We start from the raw sequence: 20,114 nt of genomic DNA on the forward strand, positions 1-20,114 counted from the left end.
ACCATGTGACACTTAGATTGCACACAGGTAGGCTTCCTTTTACTAAGCATGTGACTTATGAAGGTAATTGCTTGCACCAGAGATTTTTAGGGGCTTCATTCCAAAAGGGGTGAATACATATAAACATACCAATTTTTAGTTATTTGATCCCATAATTTAAATTAATGCCTATGTTACATGAACTCCGCTTATGTTTAGATAGGGCCAAGACAGGCTTCTCAAGTTCTTGGAATTCTGGGGGAACTGTTACTCAGGGCGACCATGAATTGCAGCTTTCTCAGTGATGAGATGTATGGGCTTGTTGGCAAAGACACACTTGACAGAGTCCTTATGAACAATTCAACAATGATATTTAATGTAGGTGCATGGCCAGTACAAAACATCAGTCCTTTAAAGCAACAGGCTTTCCATAAACAATTACAGGCTTTTCCTTCACAAAGGCACAATAGTACACAGCATTCTTATCCTGCAGTGAGATCGAGGGGGGGGGCGTTGGTGAGGGAGATGATCCCTGTGACACAATTCCTTCCAGTCGTTATCTTCCTGCCCGATGATAGGATTCCTCAACTAGCAGTACAGGGTATCTGACCTTAGCTCAGCTTCACTCTTTCCTTGAATCCTGTTCACTATGGTTCACTTGCCTGAGTTTCTGTGAGATACAGATCACGCACGACTCATCCCTTTGGCTGCTTCTAGACAGTAAACAAGTTCCCCACAATCCCCCTGGGGCTCTGATAACCACTCCCTGTCTCCTGTGACTGTGTTAACCCCTCTAGTTGCTGGATGCTTCTGAAGCAAACCACTTCCTGTCTCCTGTGATTGTGGTAACTCTTCTAGTTGCTGAATGCTTTTGAAGCAACAGCACTACTTCTGCTGTCACACCTATATTTTTCTCACTTCACCAACTTAAACTATTCAGTGCTGATGCATCACACACAAGTCGGATTGCAAAACTATTTAAACACAGGTTGTAATGCAACAAAATAGGTAATAAGCCAAGGGGGGTGAATACTTTCACAAGCCACTGCATATATCCTCTCCCTGGAGTATGTAGAAGTACAAGGTGTTCTGTGCTCAGAGTCATGGCCAAAGTAAGGGTGGCTGAAACCTAACAACCACTGAACAAGACACAGAAGTTGAAATGTCAAGACTGGGCGAAGAAATATATGAAGGCTAATTTTTCAAAGGTTTTATGGACTGATAAGATGAGAGTGACTCTTCGGACCAAATGGATGGGTCCATGACTGGGTCAGTAATGGACACAGACCTCCACTTTGACTCAGAAGTCAGCAAAGTGGAGGTGAGGTACTGCTATGGGCTGGTATTATTAAAGATGAGCTAGTTGGACCTTTTTTTGGGTTGAAGATAGACTCAAAATCAACTCCCAAACCTACTGTCATTTTTTAGAAGTTTCACTTTCTTCAAACAGTGGTACAAGAAAAAGTTTTTCAATAAAACTATCATTTTTATGTAGGACAATGCTCCATCACATGCATCTAAGTCTCAACTGCTTGGCTGCTAGTAAAGGCCTTAAGGATAAAAGAATAATGACATGGCCCCCTTCCTCACCTGACGTAAATCCTATTGAGAACTTGTGGGTCCTTCTCTAAGGGATTTACGGTGAAGGAATACAGTACACTTCTCTGAACAGTGTCTTGCTGTGGTTGGTGCTGCTGAAAATATTGATCATCAAAAGAATAAAAAAATGACAGACTGCAGGGATGGAAGACATATGACTGTTATTGAAGAGAAAGGTGGCTTCATCAGTCACTGATACATTTGTGAAATCTAAAAAATATATATTTTTGTACATTTTGAGTTGTTTGGTTATTATTCTCACTTTATAACTCTCAAGAAAAAAATGAAAAAAACACATAATCATTTAAAATAATTCATTTAATTTATATTAAAAAATACACATATAAATCAAGAAACATAATTATAAAAAGACAGACTCAGGGATATATAATAAATACCCAATAATTCATTTGTTGTGGGGCCTAAATCAGTATAGAGACAAACATAAGTATCAAATCCAAACTAAACTGTGTTCCAAATTATTATGCAAATAATATTTTCTCAGATTTTCCCAAATTACCTATATGAATTGCAGTCATTGTAATTTTCCAGTCAAATAACTATTAGAGTACAACTGAAAGGTTTTTGTACAAACTGCCTATGATAACAGTATATTTTTAAAAAAATAAAAAACTCAAACTGCACTCAAAATGCATGTTCCAAATTATTATGCACAGCAGAGTTTTCAACCTTTTCATTTTAATAAAGAACAAAAAATGGTCATTTTTGAAATTATAAGCATTAGCAGGTTATTACAAACTGAAATCAAACAGTTTTCAACTCAAAACTTTATTCCAGGTGATGTTACATTTGCACATAGGACCCCTTGTTCGAAAGGAGCTTCTGAACTCTCTCGTCCATTGAATTTGTCAGGTTTTGGATGGTTTCTGCTTTAATTGTTTTGCATGAGGACAGAATACCCTCCCAGAGCTGTTGCTTAGATGTGAACTGCCTCCCGCCATCATAGACACTCATTTTGATGATGCTCCAGAGGTTCTCAATGGGGTTGAGGTCAGGGGAGCATGGGTGCCACACCATAAGTTTGTCCCCTTTTATGCCCATAGCAGCCAGAGATGCAGATGTGTTATGTGCAGCATGAGATGGGGCATTATCATGCATGAAAATGATCTTGCTGCAGAATGCATGGTTCTTCTTCTTGAACCATGGAAGTAAGTGCTGTTTGAGAAACTCAACATACATTATGGAGTTCATCTTTACCCCTTCAGGGATCCTAAAAGGGCCGATAATCTCTCTCCCCATGATTCCAGCCCAAAACATTACTCCACCTCCTCCTTGTTAGCGCCGTAGCCGTGTTTGCATGGGGTGTCCATCAACCAGCCATCCTCCACTCCATCCATCTGGACCATCGAGATCATTTCATGCATGATAATGCTCCGTCTCATGCTGCACATAACACATCTGCATCTCTGGCTGATATGGGCATAAAAGGGGACAAACTTATGGTGTGGCACCCATGCTCCCCTGACCTCAACCCCATTGAGAACCTCTGGAGCATCATCAAAATGAGTGTCTATGATGGCGGGAGGCAGTTCACATCTAAGCAACAGCTCTGGGAGGGTATTCTGTCCTCATGCAAAACAATTGAAGCAGAAACCATCCAAAACCTGACAAATTCAATGGACGAGAGAGTTCAGAAGCTCCTTTCGAACAAGGGGTCTTATGTGCAAATGTAACATCACCTGGAATAAAGTTTTGAGTTGAAAACTGTTTGATTTCAGTTTGTAATAACCTGCTAATGCTTATAATTAAATCACAGTGGATAGATTAGTATATATATATATATATATATATATATATATATACTAGAGTGCTAAAAAAGCATTAAAGGTGCTCAAATTAACACATAGAAGGGAATAGTTTCAATATAAATACCATATGATTAGGCCCCACCACCTCCAACGCCGTTTCGCCGGATGGCTTTATCAAGGAGGCTCATGGAGGCATCTACACATTTTAGGATAGAGCTACAACTAACATTGCACTGAGGACCACTCCTCCATACTCTGCGCACAGTGCTGTTGTGACATACAAGGGTGGTCCGCACAATACATGACATTATATTACAATGGTGTGTTCCACTTCGTCCCCCCGACTAGTCGAACAGAAGGTCTTCATCGCGATCTTCAGCCAGGAGATTGGCCGGTTCCGAGCTTCTGGAATCACCCACGCCGTGCGCTCCTTTTCCGCTTTTTCTTTGATAACTTTCTTCTTCTCCTGGATCTTTTTTAATCTGTAGAACTCTTCTCTCTCGCGCTCGTCCAGTTCAGTAATGATGTAAGACAAGGTGCGCTCAATTCTAGGAATAATTACGTGCTCTATGGCGTTAACACGACGGTTTGTGATTTTAATGGCTTCATCCAAAGTGACAAATGAAGTCTGCAATGAGGCCAGCTCCACCAGCAGCTCCACCGCCTTTGCATAGTTCCTCTTCAGTTTAGCGAGCTGTTCTCCACCTCTCGCCAGACCCGTTATTTCGGAACTATCGCCCCCTTCTTGGTAATTTTCAAACACAGGTAAGGTCACACCTGCTACATTGTTCTTCTTTGCTCAAACTTTAACTTGGGCTTTATTCACATTCTCTATAACCGTTGTGCTCAAATCTCCGGCGGTGAATTTGGCTGCAAAAATGCAAAAAAATGCATGAAAACGCAAAGAAACACATCAAAAACTAGCAGAATTTCTGCAGCGTTTTTGATGCCAAGAGGAGCAGAACCTTGAAGAAATGCTGCAGAAATTTCTGCAAATACTAAACGTGCGCAAATACCCTAAAAGTAAGGAAGAACACATCTGTACATTACCAGTTTTCCTTCTTTCAATGCATACTGAATATATCCGAAAAGGTAAAATGAGATTAAAAAAGAAAATCACTATTCATAAAAATGCACTCTTTACATTTAAATAAAAAAGATAGAACAACAAAATAAAATTTTATTAAAAGTTTTATGTAGAAATTTCATTAGGACTGCAGTTTTGGTGTAGCTGCCAAACGTACGGATCAATACTCTTAGTTTAAAATAGAGTACATGAAAGGGGAGTCTGGCATGAGTCATAACTGAGTTTAATTCAGACGGACATTGTCTGGAAGTTCAGCAATGTGCATGAAAAAAAACAACATGAATATAAATGACTTCACAATCTGTATCCAAAGTATTAGACTTTTAGGAAGTTTGGAACATAAACTACTCTGTGCCCCTCGCTAAGTGCACATTTCTATTACAGACAGATTATAATTCATGTGCATGCAAATAGATGATTTTGTAAGTTATATCCCTTCCAAATACAATATCAGAGTTCATCATGAAAGAAAGATGTCAGAAATCCAAAAATCCAGATTTTATTTAAAAGACCCAAATGCAAGGTACAAGCCATCTTTAGGAGATTCTATAGAAACCCTAAAAATAGCTAAATGTCTTTTATAAAATGGCTCTTATTTTAATTTAAAAAAAGACTTGCAAAGTAAGATTATATGAAGTGGTCTAATTTTGTTATATGCTGCCTTGGAAAATGTTTCTTTGCATTTACAGGTGTGAGGTGCATATATGCACATAATTTACAAGTATAGTATGACCATTTATGTATCAACGGTTAGGGTATGGGCACACAACGTCTTCTGCAGATGGGTCAGTTCAGGAACTCACCTGAAAAAGTCCCTAAAAATCACTTTAAATAATGAGTAGTGTTGAGCCACCCCCGTAGTGTTCGAGTTCGGTTCGGTTCGTCGAACACCCGTGTGTTCGCCGAACTGTTCGTCGAACTGTTCGTCGAACACCTTCGAACACCGTTAAAAACCAATGGCAGGCAAACAAAAACACATAGAAACACATAGAAAACACCTTCAAAGGTGTCCAAAAGCTGACAAACTGCTCAGAAGACATAACTAACACATGGAAAAGTGACAAGTACATATAGTCATGCGAAAATAAAAGAGGTGGAGGAGTAAAAGGAGGGGGAGACACAGATATAGGCATGTCATGCCCTTCTAAAATCCAAAAAGTGAGAAGCCGACACGGCCAGTCCGCTCCTGCCCGTGCCACCTCCGTGTCGCCGGGTTTGTGCCAGAGCCGCGGTGAACCCTGACGGCCAGCCCCCCTCTCCCAATACTGGTGCCTGTCCGATGGTGGGTCGAGCGAGCCCCCCTGTGGTGGAGGCAGCTCTAAGCTTTTTAATTTAAATTGTCTCTCTAATTTGAATGAATACACTTTAAATCCATTTACAAGGATCTATTGGAGGGCAAGTCTCATGCCAGCAGCCGCGGTAATTCCAGCTCCAGTAGCGTCCACTAAAGCTGCTGCAGTTAAAAAGCTTTTATAAGGATCGAGCTCGGCTGTCCACCGCAAGGCATCCTACTGCAAGTCCCAGCCCCTATGCCTTGGGGTGCCTCCTGATGCTCTTCACTAAGTATCCCATGGTCCCGAAGCATTTCCTTTGAAAAAATTAAGTGTCTAAACTACAGGTGGTGCAGCTTGCTTAACAGCCGGGATAATCCGCTCACTAGCAGACACTGCTACTAGGCACAAAGTATTTCCTGGGCTAGATGCAGTTAAAAATTTGTAATTAGATACTCTCGTTGGATGCTGAGAAAGCATTCCATAGAGTCTCCTGGCACGCCATATATGATTCTCTTAAAAAGCTTGGGGTAGGGGTCTAGGGGACCCTTTTATAGCCAAAATCACGGCCCTGTATCGCAATACGTCACCTAGGCTGAAGATAAATGGAACTGTAGCACCCTGAGGGCTCGGTTGCTACAGACGTATTGCACCTCACCCAGAGGTGAGATATCTCACTCTCAGGTAAGGATGGAGTGTGGATCAGGACCCGACACCTGCATGCATTACACCACATTGCCGTGGGGCAGGGCGACCAATATGCCCCTGAGATGGGCACGACAGTCCCTGTCCCTGGCTGGAGTGGGGGGAGGGAACACTGAGGAAGGGGAACCCTGTAGTGCAGGAGCAGGGAGGAAGCAGTTCCTGGGTGCATGGAGAAGGGAGTATAAAAGGTGGGCACCATCTTAGTTCAGTGCAGAGAAGTCTGAGCAGAAGTGGCAGGGAGCAGGGGCTCTGCATGAGCTCTGCTCCGGAGGTGGGCCTAGTAACAGAGGCCCAGGCCTGGAAGAGGGAGAAGGAAGGAAGAGGAGCGGAGAAGGCTCCAGGAACGAGGAATGAAGGGATCCCAGGGGTGCGGACGGGCGAGTCGCCACCGCACGCCCGAATCCACCTGCGTGGAGGGGTCAGGCCAAAGGGGGAGACCGGTCCCCGAACTAGTGGAGGCAGGAAACGACCCTCAGCTAGAAACCGGAGGCTCTGACATTTTATGTGGCGCAGCCCCTCGCTACACCCGCTAGGAAGGCACCACATAGGGTCAGGGAAACTGGCGCCAAGTTTACCAAGAGGAGGCCCGAGGCAGCCGGACAGAAGTGTTGGTAAGAAAGGCCAGACAAAGGACACACAAAGGGGGTCCTGTGAAGTGCTCCAAAGTTATCTGGGAGTTGTCTGAGCCCCTCACCTGGTGAGCACAGTACGACGTGGGCAGCCGTTACCTGCAGACGTGGTCTGGATAATAAGAACTGTGAGTAAAGGCCCTGAACTGCATCACTGACTCCGTGTCGTTACTGCTGCTGCCCTGCACCATCACCCCCATCCTCCGCATACACTGACCTGAGGCTATACTCCTCCCGTGGGGAGTTATGCTACGCTCTGCTGCACCCACAACACCAGCCTCAGTGGTCTGCCCTGTAGCGGCGGTTCACTCTGACCGCAATCCACGGGTGGCGTAGTCGGACATTTAAACATGAAAACCACATAAATAGTTCCGCCACTGGTTTGACCGCCCTGAGCCACGGAACCGGGTCGCCGCCACGAAGACTACAACCACCAGCATCCACCAAAAAGGGTCCGGCTCCGGGTGTCCCAAGGCCCAGGGGGTGCGTCAGAACATTTTCATCACCTTTCACAATCACCAATGGGACAAGGCAGTGATGTCCTCTGTCCCCTCTCTTATACATCCTAGTGACGGAGCACCTGCTCTCATCAATTCGCCATAACCCCAATATTAGGTGGATTGAGGTGGGAGGCACCGAGTACAAGTGCTCTCTATTTGCTGATGATGTCCTAGTATATATCACTCAATCACATATATCCATCCATGCTGTTATGGCTGAAATAGATCACTTTGTTACATGGTAAAATTTTAAAATCAATGCAGCGAAGTCTGAGGCCCTCGATGTCTCCCTCCCCAAATCCATATAGGATTCCATCCAGTCCAACTTTCCCTTTGCCTGGCCCTCACAGGGTATCAAATACTTAGGAATTCCTATTCATAGAGACCTCTCCCATCTATGTTATCTTAATTTTGGGCCCTTTATTGAACAACTCCATACAGACCACGGTTGGCAAGTTAGAACTGTAAGATTCACTACGTGAACCACTGGTGTTTTGTGGAAAAGCACATGCACACTGCGTTCCAAATTATTATACAAAAAGTGTTTAGGAGTGATAAGGGAAGAATTTGTTTGTTTGTCAGTTAAACTCATTGATGGTGATGTGTGTCAGGGCTCTTTATATCACTGTAAGCAATTGCAGACACCTGTGCTAATTAGTTTGGCAGGTGTGTCCAATGAAAGGCAAGACTACTTAAGAAGGCTCTCTCACATTATTAAGAAGCCTACATTTTCTGCCAAAATGGGAAAGAAAAAGGATGTGTCGGCTGCTGAGAAGCAACAAATTGTGGAGTGTTTAGGTCAAGGCATGACTACTGTGATGAAAGCCGGCCGGTGGGTGCAGCTCTCTGGCGCCCCCTTACCTCTCAGGTCAGTCAAGGTACTGCACCTAGAGAAAGTAGTGCCAGGAAGCTGCAACCAGCGCAGGGAACACGGTAGAGTGTTCCCCTTCAACGTCACTAAATCGTAACGTCACTACACAGCACAACTCGCTAGCGCCCTCTTAGCCTCAGGTCAGTCAAGGAACTGCACCTAGGATAAGCGGTCGCCAGAGAGACTGTCCTGTAACCTACTGGGTATCGGGGCCCTCTGTAGTGAGGGTGGTATATATATCTTCCTTGGCCGCGCCAGGAATATATATATCTGAACCTCCGACCGTCACTACCAGCCTTCCCCAATCCCCAGTTGGTATGCTGCCACCAGTCCCTATTTTAGATATACGCCCAGTCCGTGAATGGGCCTATATCGGGTCAGGAACCAACCCTGGGTAGCGTTTTTGGCTTGAGCCGAGCTCACACGGACGTGCGTTCGTTATGCAGAATAAAAGGCAGGCCCACAATTACTTGAGGTAATTGATTATAATAATACACTAGATACACGATATACAACTAAATATACACAGGTATAAGGTCAGGCTAAACTATACAACAATGGAATACAACACACAGAATCACCACAGCATATCAGTTACCGGTTTCTTGATTTTCTTGTGACGCAGGGAGAGGATTCTGCGGTCGCAGGCACGGTTCTTTGTTACAGGCTGAGGCCTACCACCGCATGGTCAAACTGCTCCTCCCCTTGGTGGCCTCAGCTGGTGCTCAGATGTTCAGCACCCCACTCTTGGGTCAAGACTGCCTTGTCTCTTGTCTGTCCTGCTATCTTACCTGCCCCGTCCCGCCCACTGCTGGTGAGGTCAGCTGGCTCAGTCTCCACCCTCAGGTCTAACTTCGATCAGAAGCCCAAATTCTATGGAACCCAATAACTTCTTCTGGGATGGTCTCATGATACCCCCAGGGGTTCCCATGGATTCGGGCCGCCGTAACCGACCTTTTGATATCAATTATGATACCATACGGTCCTCAGGAATGGCTCCGCGCTATATCTTGGCTTCCAGAGCACGTACAAACGTCTACCGCGGAGGCTTGTGTGCGCAATGGCTCCGGGACGCCGTGATATTTTTTTATTGGCCCATCCCACGCAACATGCGTGTACTATTCATGTTTCTATATCTTATGCCTCCATGCTTGTGACAGACAAAGAAACTAGTCCTATGGGACAAATGGTCAGGTACAGATAGACGAAGCACCCCCCCCTGCTGGCTGTGTTTCCTCTCGAAGTCTTTGAAGCTCCTAGCATTCAAGTGTTAAGTAGGCTTCTTATCTTACAGGAGCCTGGATGGGGGGAAACTATCTAGTTGACGTTTTAACAGAAGGTCCCAAGGGTGGGGGCTGCTGAAGTGTGGCCATCCCTGGATATGATTTATCATTACCAAGATGGCGGCTACAGGTTCATCACACCTCCCCCTATACGAGGGCGCGAGGGGGTAGCACATTCCTGTGTTCCCCCGTGCGTCCTTCTGCACCCTCCCCTTGCCGGGATAACCCGTCAGCGTTACCGTGGTCACGGCCTCTTCTGTGGCGAATGGAGAAGTGGTACTGCTGGAGAGCGAGGCTCCAGCGTAGCAACCTGCCATTCGACCCAGAGACCGTGTGTAACCAGCTGAGGGGGTTGTGGTCCGTCTCCACGGTGAAATGGCTCCCGTACAAGTAGGGCTGCAGACGCTGCAGGGCCCATACAATTGCCAGGCATTCTTTTTCCACCGTGGAGTAAGCCACCTCCCGGGGCAGTAGCTTCCTGCTCAGGTACAAGACAGGATGTTCCTGGCCTGTCGTGTTGACCTGACTTAGCACAGCACCGAGGCCAAAGTCACTGGCGTCGGTCTGTACCACAAACGGCCGGTCGAAGTCGGCAGCTTGCAGTACAGGGGAGCTACTTAGGGCGGCCTTGAGTGCCCCGAAAGCTGTCTCGCAGGCGACTGTCCAGTCGACTGCGACGGGCAGCTTCTTCTTGGTGAGGTCCGTCAGGGGCTTGGCCAGGGTGCTATAGTGTGGGACGAACCTCCTATAGTACCCGGCGGTCCCCAAGAAGGACATCACCTGCTTTTTGGTCCTAGGAGTGGGCCAGGATGCGATGGCATCCACTTTCCCCGGTTCTGGCTTCAGAACCCCCCCGCCTACCCGGTGACCCAGGTAGAGGACCTCACTCATGCCCAGCTGGCACTTTTCCGGCTTGATGGTCAAGCCTGCCCGGTGGATCCGACCGAGCACCTGCCGCAGGTGCTCTAGGTGATCCTCCCAAGTGGGACTGAAGACTGCAATATCGTCCAAGTACGCAGCCGCGTACCCTTCAAGTCCCTCAAGCAGCGTATTGACCATCCGCTGAAAAGTGGCAGGGGCATTCTTCATGCCGAATGGCATCACTGTGGACTCGTACAGTCCAAAAGGGGTGATAAAGGCAGAGCGTTCCCTTGCCGCGGGGGTCAGAGGAATCTGCCAGTACCCCCGGCTCAGATCCATGATGGTCAGGTACTTAGCCCCGGCCATCCGATCGAGCAGGTCATCGATGCGTGGTATGGGGAACGCATCGGTGGCCGTTACAGCGTTGAGCCCCCGGTAGTCCACGCAGAACCGTGTAGTTCGGTCCTTCTTTGGTACGAGGACTACAGGCGAGGCCCACGCGCTGCTGGATGCCTGGATCACCCCCAGCTTCAGCATCTCGTCTATCTCTTGGCGCATGTTTCCCTGCACCTCGAAAGAGACCCGATATGCTGAACGCCGGATCGGCGGGTGATCGCCAGTGTCCACGTCGTGGACAGCCATCTCAGTCCTTCCGGGCAGGCTGCTGAACAGCCCCCGGAAGGGGTGCAGGGTGGTCCCCAGCTGGGACCGTTGGTCCTCCGTGAGCTGGTGGCCAACCCCCACATCCTCGATGGACCCACCCGCCTTGGCTTGGGTGAGCAGATCCAGGAGGGTTTCTACCTCTCCTTCCTCGGGAAGGTTGCACACTGGGTGGGCAGTCGCTTCCCGCTCATGATGAGCCTTCATCATGTTCACGTGGAAGGCCTTCCTCCTTCCACGGGCGTGATCCAGGGTGACCAGATAGGTGACGGCGTTGAGTTTCTGGTGCACGAAGTAGGGACCTTCCCAGGCTGCCTGAAGCTTGTTCTGTGGTACGGGGACCAGTACCCACACCTTTTGACCCACCTGGTAGGTCCTCTCACAAGCATTCTGGTCGTACCACCGCTTCTGGTCGGCCTGGGCCTGGGCCATATTGTCCTGCACCAGCTTTGCCAAGGCCATCATCCTGTCCCGGTGGCGCACGACATACTCGATGACCGACACCTCGGGGGTGGCCAAATCCCCTTCCCATGCTTCCTTCACCAGAGCCAGGGGGCCCCGTACCCGTCGCCCGTACAGGAGCTCAAAGGGGGAGAACCCCGTTGAGGCCTGCGGAACCTCCCGGTAAGCAAATAGGAGGTGTGGGAGGTAACGCTCCCAGTCTCTCCCGTGGGAGTCGACCAACATCTTAAGCATCTGCTTTAAGGTGCCATTGAACCGCTCACACAGGCCATTAGTCTGTGGGTGATACGGGCTGGCCACCAGATGTTGCACCTGCATTTGCTTACAGAGGGACTCCATCAGCCGCGACATGAACTGGGTCCCTCGGTCGGTGAGCATTTCTTGGGGGAAACCCACTCTGGAGAAGATCTCCAGTAAGGCGGTAGCCACCTTGTCGGCCCGAATGGACGACAAAGCTACCGCTTCCGGGTACCGGGTGGCATAGTCCACTACCGTGAGTATGAAGCATTTCCCGGAGTGGCTGGGAGTGGACAGAGGTCCAATAAGATCCACAGCAACCCTCGAGAAAGGCTCTTCGATGATTGGCAGAGTTACCAGTGGGGCTTTGGGGCGCGGCCCCGCCTTCCCCACCCTCTGACAGGTGTCACACGAACGGCAGTAGGCACCCACCGCGGCTCCCATCCCAGGCCAGTAGAAATGCTGAGCTATCCTGGCCTTGGTTTTAGCGATCCCTAGGTGTCCGGCCATCGGAATCTCGTGTGCGATCCGCAACAATTCCGCCCTGAACGGATAGGGTACCACTAACTGTCGGTCCCTGGGCCACGCCTCCGGTGAACCCTGCTGGACAGTTACCCGGTACAGCCGTCCCTGGTCCCAGACCACACGCTCGCAGTCCGACTCCATGGGAGGCTGTGCCGCCTGTTCCTTGAGAGCTTTCAGGCTGTCGTCTGCTTCCAACGCAGCCTGAAATTCCTGACTTGATGTGGCCAGAATCGACGAAACTGCCACATCCTCTGTCAGCCCCTCCGGGCATGTCACCTGGCCGCCGTCTGACCCGGCAGACACTTGGTCAGAAGTGGGGAAGCCGTCGGACCTCTGCAAGGCTCCTTGGGCTCCGGCGCTCCCACTCCTGGTGACAGCGGCTATGACCGCTGTGACCGTGGGTAGTGCCCGCTTCCCCTCTGTTTCTGACCAAGCCGCCCGATCAGGCAGGCTTCCTAGGCCTTTGGACATCTCGGATGTGGGGAACTCCTGCCCTGGGGTCTTACCTGGCGGCTCCTCTCTTGGGACACCCCCACCCCCCATGGCCTGTTCCTCCCCCTGCAGTGGGCCTATACTCAGCAGCCTGGATACCCCTGGGAGCCCTACACTGCCGGTAGCTGCCCCCCTCTCCATCCCTGAGCTTCCCTCTACAGAATCCTGCCCGCCCCCTCCCTCACCGGAGGACAAGAGGTCACGGCACGCCGGCTGAGCACCTCTGCGGGCATCCCCACACTCCCCACCTGCTTTCACTAACCCTGTTTGTGTTGTGTCTGTGCAGGTGTTACCCTCAGGTTTCACTCCCTCCTCCTCAGCAGGACGCACACTACATACAACATGGTTGGCATTAGCAGCAGACAAATCAATACACTCTTGGGGGGCCGAACTTGGGGGTTCAGAGGGTACATACTGCGATACTAGACGCCCCAAGTCGGTCCCTAATAAAACATTTGCGGGAATATTTGGCGTTACTCCCACCTCCCGCATCCCCCTCCCGGCACCCCAGTCCAAATACACCATGGCAACGGGAAGTGCCGGCTCCACGCCTCCAACCCCGGAGACGGAAAGAGTCTTTCCTGGTACCAAGTCCTGGGGGGACACCACCTCAGGCCGTACCAGTGTTCGTTCAGCGCCAGTGTCCCGCAGTCCCATGACCGCAGAACGGCCTATGGTGACGGGTTGGATGTTGTCCAGGGACCTACCACCACCCCCTCCCACACACAAAACATTGGGCGCTCTCTGGGACTGGGATGGGGTCTTTTGGCGCTGGGGACACTCAGCCCTAAAGTGTCCTGGTTTGTTGCATAGATGACAACGTCTTACGTCTGGTCCCTGCCTGGAGAGGGCAACAGGGGGATACACCCCTTGTGTTCTAGGGGCCGGGGAAACAGGGGCATGACTGGGCTTACCCCCTCTCCAGGTGCTGCTGGCAGACTTCTTCAGCTCAGGCGCCCTGTTATTGGCATACTCGTCTGCCAGGGCGGCTGTAGCAGAAGCCCCTGTTGGTTTTCGGTCACGGAGGAACTGTCTGAGGTCCTCTGGGCAGTTCCACAAGAACTGCTCCGTGACGAACAGTTCCTGGACCTCCTGGCGGGTAGTAAGCGCTAGACCCGAGGTCCAGTGCTCTGCGGCTCTCAACAGCGCCCGCATATGATCGGTCCAGGTGTCCTTGGGGCCACGCAGCAGGCTCCGGAACTTCTGGCGGTACGACTCGGGAGTGAGGTTGTACTGCCGGATCAGGGCCCGCTTGATGCAGTCGTAGTTCTGTACCTCCCCGGCAGGTAAGTCCCCCAAGGCATCCAGGGACTTACCCCTCAAACGGGGGGTCAGGTATCTGGCCCACTGATCCCGGGCCAGATGGTGCTGAAGACAGGTCCGTTCAAATGCCACCAGAAAGGAGTCCAGGTCCCCATCCTTCTCCAGTAGAGGGAAGTCCTCAGCTCGGACTTTGGACGACTTGGTCTCCTGATGGGTTGGTTGCTCTAGCGGAAGCCCCCGCTGGGCCAGGTCCAGTTGGTGCTGGCGCTCCGCAGCTCGCTCTGCACGCTCCGCAGCCTCCCGGCGCTCTGCAGCTTCACGCTCCGCAGCCTCCCGGCGCTCTGCAGCTTCACGCTCCGCAGCCCGCTCCGCAGCTTCGCGCTCCTCCTCCGCTGCCTTCTCTGATGCTGCCAGGAGGGTTTTGTAGACGGCATCGCCATGAGACTGGAGACTTGCCATAGCCGCTTGTAAAAGGGCTTGTGATCTGGACAGGCTGGGCTGGGTAGGTGGTGGGCAGCCCACTGCGGGACCGTATACTGGGGACTGGCTCCCTGAGGTGCCCGGGCTGGACTCCTCCTCGCCATGAGTAACAATGTCCTCCCCTCCTGCCACACGGACCGTAGCATTAGCCTCCTGCAGGGTCTTGCTCCTGGTGCCGTCTGCCATCTTGGTAACCGACACCGCTGCAACCCTGAGTTTGCACACACCTTGTTATACTTTTAGCCTGACCGTCTAACGTTGGGCTGACCTTAAGACTCCAGCAGTGGAAGTTACCACTGGCAGTCTTTAGTGCCTGGGAGTAGGGGTCCCACAACACTATTATTCTGCAATCCCACCGCTCTGCCACCAATGTGATGAAAGCCGGCCGGTGGGTGCAGCTCTCTGGCGCCCCCTTACCTCTCAGGTCAGTCAAGGTACTGCACCTAGAGAAAGTAGTGCCAGGAAGCTGCAACCAGCGCAGGGAACACGGTAGAGTGTTCCCCTTCAACGTCACTAAATCGTAACGTCACTACACAGCACAACTCGCTAGCGCCCTCTTAGCCTCAGGTCAGTCAAGGAACTGCACCTAGGATAAGCGGTCGCCAGAGAGACTGTCCTGTAACCTACTGGGTATCGGGGCCCTCTGTAGTGAGGGTGGTATATATATCTTCCTTGGCCGCGCCAGGAATATATATATCTGAACCTCCGACCGTCACTACCAGCCTTCCCCAATCCCCAGTTGGTATGCTGCCACCAGTCCCTATTTTAGATATACGCCCAGTCCGTGAATGGGCCTATATCGGGTCAGGAACCAACCCTGGGTAGCGTTTTTGGCTTGAGCCGAGCTCACACGGACGTGCGTTCGTTATGCAGAATAAAAGGCAGGCCCACAATTACTTGAGGTAATTGATTATAATAATACACTAGATACACGATATACAACTAAATATACACAGGTATAAGGTCAGGCTAAACTATACAACAATGGAATACAACACACAGAATCACCACAGCATATCAGTTACCGGTTTCTTGATTTTCTTGTGACGCAGGGAGAGGATTCTGCGGTCGCAGGCACGGTTCTTTGTTACAGGCTGAGGCCTACCACCGCATGGTCAAACTGCTCCTCCCCTTGGTGGCCTCAGCTGGTGCTCAGATGTTCAGCACCCCACTCTTGGGTCAAGACTGCCTTGTCTCTTGTCTGTCCTGCTATCTTACCTGCCCCGTCCCGCCCACTGCTGGTGAGGTCAGCTGGCTCAGTCTCCACCCTCAGGTCTAACTTCGATCAGAAGCCCAAATTCTATGGAACCCAATAACTTCTTCTGGGATGGTCTCATGATACCCCCAGGGGTTCCCATGGATTCGGGCCGCCGTAACCGACCTTTTGATATCAATTATGATACCATACGGTCCTCAGGAATGGCTCCGCGCTATATCTTGGCTTCCAGAGCACGTACAAACGTCTACCGCGGAGGCTTGTGTGCGCAATGGCTCCGGGACGCCGTGATATTTTTTTATTGGCCCATCCCACGCAACATGCGTGTACTATTCATGTTTCTATATCTTATGCCTCCATGCTTGTGACAGACAAAGAAACTAGTCCTATGGGACAAATGGTCAGGTACAGATAGACGAAGCACCCCCCCCTGCTGGCTGTGTTTCCTCTCGAAGTCTTTGAAGCTCCTAGCATTCAAGTGTTAAGTAGGCTTCTTATCTTACAGGAGCCTGGATGGGGGGAAACTATCTAGTTGACGTTTTAACAGAAGGTCCCAAGGGTGGGGGCTGCTGAAGTGTGGCCATCCCTGGATATGATTTATCATTACCAAGATGGCGGCTACAGGTTCATCACAACTACAATCAACATTGTGCGATGATCAGGATGAAGTGTCTTGGCAATCAAGAAGTATGTAGCTGATTCACAGTACACACGTGTGCGTGCTGATAAGGGCAAATTGAGGACTCTTTCCTACAGGCAATTACGTCAGGTTGAAAGAGCAGCGGCAAAAAAGCCTTGTCATAGCAGCAGACAAGTTTTTGAAGCTGCTTGTGCCTCCAACGTCCCCCGAACAACAAGATGCAGGGTCCTTCAGAGGTTTGCAGCTGTGCATGCGCCATCCTGTCGACCTCCTCTATCCACTTCACACAAGCAGAAACGGCTCCAGTGGGCCAAACATTACATGAAGACTGATTTCAAAACTGTTTTGTTCACGGATGAGTGCCGTGCAGCGCTCGATGGTCCAGATGGATGGAGTGGAGGATGGCTGGTTGATGGACACCCCACGCAAACACGGCTACAGCGCCAACAAGGAGGAGGTGGAGTAATGTTTTGGGCTGGAATCATGGGGAGAGAGATTGTCGGCCCCTTTAGGATCCCTGAAGGCGCTAAAGATGAACTCCATAATGTATGTGGATTTTCTCAAACAGCACTTCCTGCCATGGTTCAAGAAGAAGAACCGTGTATTTCACAGCAAGATCATTTTTCTGCATGATAATGCACCATCTCATGCTGCACATAAAACATCTGCATCTCTGGCTGATATGGGCATAAAAGGGGACAAACTTATGGTGTGACCCCCATGCTCCCCTGACCTCTACCCCATTCAGAACCTTTGGAGCATCATTAAAAGGAGTGTCTATGATGGCGGGAGGCAGTTCACATCTAAGCAACAGCTCTGGGAGGGTATTCTGTCCTCATGCAAAACAATTGAAGCAGAAACCATCCAAAACCTGACAAATTCAATGGACGAGAGAGTTCAGAAGCTCCTTTCGAACAAGGGGTCCTATGTGAAAATGTAACATCACCTAGAATAAAGTTTTGAGTTGAAAACTGTTTGATTTCAGTTTCTAACAACCTGCTAATGCTTATAATTTCAAAAATGACCATTTTTTTGATCTTTATTAAAATGAAAAGGTTGATCGAAAAGTTTGGGGGATCTAAGAGTGTGGCAACCCAGTAGTCATGATTACTTCGAATTCTGACAATATGAGGGTCATGCTGCAGGTAGTGCAGCAAGAAGGCACTTATGTGCCTTGCGCATCTCGGAGCCCCAAAATTATTTTCCGGGCTAGATGCAGCTAAAAATTATTTTTAATTTTAAATCTGGTAAAGCTTTAGTATAGATGGCCTAATAGGATCAGTGCTGCACACTGCTACAAAGCCCAAATTATTTTCCAGCCAAGATACAGATAAACATGATTAGTAATTTGAAAGCTTAAAACGGTTGGTAGGGTGATTTTAACCAATCATCAAGCTTTTACTCTCCCCAGGATGACACAGGGGTAGAAAAGTCGTTTCGGATCCATGATTTGTTCATCTTTATGAACGTGAGTCTGTCTACATTATCAGTGGAGAGCCGCGTGCGCTTATCTGTCAGCACACCACCAGCAGCGCTGAACACACGTTCAGACAGAACGCTGGCTGCGGGGCATGACAAGATCTCCAAGGCGTAAGTGGCTAGCTCCGGCCATTTATCCAGATTGGAAGCCCAAAAAGAGCAAGGGTCCAGTGACACAGTCGTGGCTTCAATGTTTACTTGGAGATACTCCTGTACCATCGTCTCTAGGCGTTGACTATGTGTCAGACTTCTTGTCTCCTGTGGCCTTGCAAAGGATGGACTAAAAAAGTGGTGAAATGATTCCGCAAAATTGATGTTACCAGCAGATACTGTGGTTCTGTTACGGTTTGAGTGCTGAACACTTGACGGTCCCACGGTTGGCAAGTTGGAACTGTGAGATTCACTACGTGCACCACTGGTATTTTGTGGAAAAGCACATGTAAGATTCTGCAACAGTCTCTGCTGATACTCCTGCATGCGTGCATCCCTTTCTATGGCAGGAATAATTTCTGCAAATTTACTTTTGTACCGGGGATCTAACAGTGTGGCAACCCAGTAGTCAGGATTATTTCTAATTCTCACAATTCGAGGGTCATGTTGCAGGTAGTGCAGCAAGAAGGCACTCATGTGTGTTGCGCATCCAGGAGCACCAAGTCCCTGTTGTGTTGGTGGCGAGGTAACAATCATGCTTCCTTCCTCTGTCCTCTCCCCCCAACCTCGCACAACAGAAATGTGATCAAGGTCTCCCTCATCTGATGAGTCTTCCATCAGTTCGTCCTCCACTTCTTCCTGGGCTCCTGCACCTTCCTCACTAGTTTGGCTGCTACCATGCGCCCTGGTAAAACCATCTCCCCCACCCTCACATGCCTGCCGCCTTGGTGCTGCCGACCGTCTGGACCTTGCAGATGTTAGCCCTTCCGCATACAACTCCTCCTCCTCTACTTCCTCCACCTCCTCTTGTGCCACCACCTGACTCCGAATTCTGTTTAACATGAGCTCCAGCATGTAAATCACCAGAATAGTCATGCTGATAATGGCATCGTCAGCACTAAACATCTTCGTCGCCATTTCAAAACTGTGCAGAAGGGTGCATAGGTCCCTGATCTGAGACCACTCCTCCAGCGTGATTTGCCCCACCTCTGAATCTCGTTGGCCCAGGCTATACGTCAGAACGTATTGCACCAGGGCTTGTCGGTGCTGCCACAGTCGCTGCAACATGTGCAGAGTTGAATTCCACCGGGTAGGCACATCGCATTTTAGCCGGTGAAGTGGCAGGCCCAACGACTTCTGTAGAGATGTAAGTCGCTGAGCTGCGGGATGTGAACGGCGGAAGTGAGCACACAGCGACCGTGCCCTCTGCAGAAGGCCATCTAGTCTGGGATAGTGGGCTAAAAATTGCTGGACAACCAGGTTCAACACGTGAGCCATACAAGGCACGTGTGTGACATTGCCCCGGCGAAGGGCCGCACCCAGGTTTGCAGCATTGTCGCACACGGCCTTCCCTGGTTTCAGGTCCAGTGGAGACAACCATTCATGAAATTGGTTCTCCAGAGCTGACCACAACTCCTCAGCTGTGTGACTCACATTTCCCAGACATTTCAATGTAAAAACCGCCTGATGACGTTGAGCCCTACTGCCAGCATAGTAAGGAGGTGTGCAGGATCCCTTCTGCGCAGTTAGAAAGCTTGTGGCATGACCAGACAGGCTTTGGGTGCAGGTGGAAGACCGAGAGGAGGTTGAGGAGGCAGAAGCAGTGGAGGAACTTTGACATAAAGAGGATTGACGCACAACTCGTGGGGACGGCAAGACTTGGACAGCAGCCCCTTGTCCTGCTGTCACCATAGTTACCCAGTGCCCAGTCAGCGACATGTAACGCCCCTGTCCATGCCTACTCGTCCAAGTGTCTGTGGTGAAATGCACCCTGTCACACACAGAGTTTCTCAAAGAAGCGGTGATGTTGTGTGCGACATGCTGGTGGAGCGCAGGCACACCTTTCTTTGAGAAGTAGTGCCGACTGGGCATCTGGCACTGGGGCACTGCGACGGACATAAGGTCTCGAAAATCCTCTGTGTCCACCAGGCGGAAAGGCAGCATTTCTGTAGCCAA

General features: G+C 49.8%; 1 protein-coding gene and 1 pseudogene across 2 annotated transcripts in view; both read right to left on the reverse strand.

The window, feature by feature from the left end:
• SUGCT (succinyl-CoA:glutarate-CoA transferase) overlaps window positions 1-20,114 on the reverse strand; it is a 1,771,027-nt gene that overhangs the window by 260,222 nt on the left and 1,490,691 nt on the right. The window lies entirely within an intron of this gene.
• LOC141264117 (V-type proton ATPase subunit D pseudogene) overlaps window positions 3,677-20,114 on the reverse strand; it is a 59,711-nt pseudogene continuing 43,273 nt past the window's right edge.

Source organism: Phyllobates terribilis, unplaced genomic scaffold (assembly GCF_046119375.1).
Source record: "Phyllobates terribilis strain yellow unplaced genomic scaffold, ASM4611937v1 Scaffold_4__5_contigs__length_816908805, whole genome shotgun sequence".
NCBI classification, from domain to species: Eukaryota; Metazoa; Chordata; class Amphibia; order Anura; family Dendrobatidae; genus Phyllobates; species Phyllobates terribilis.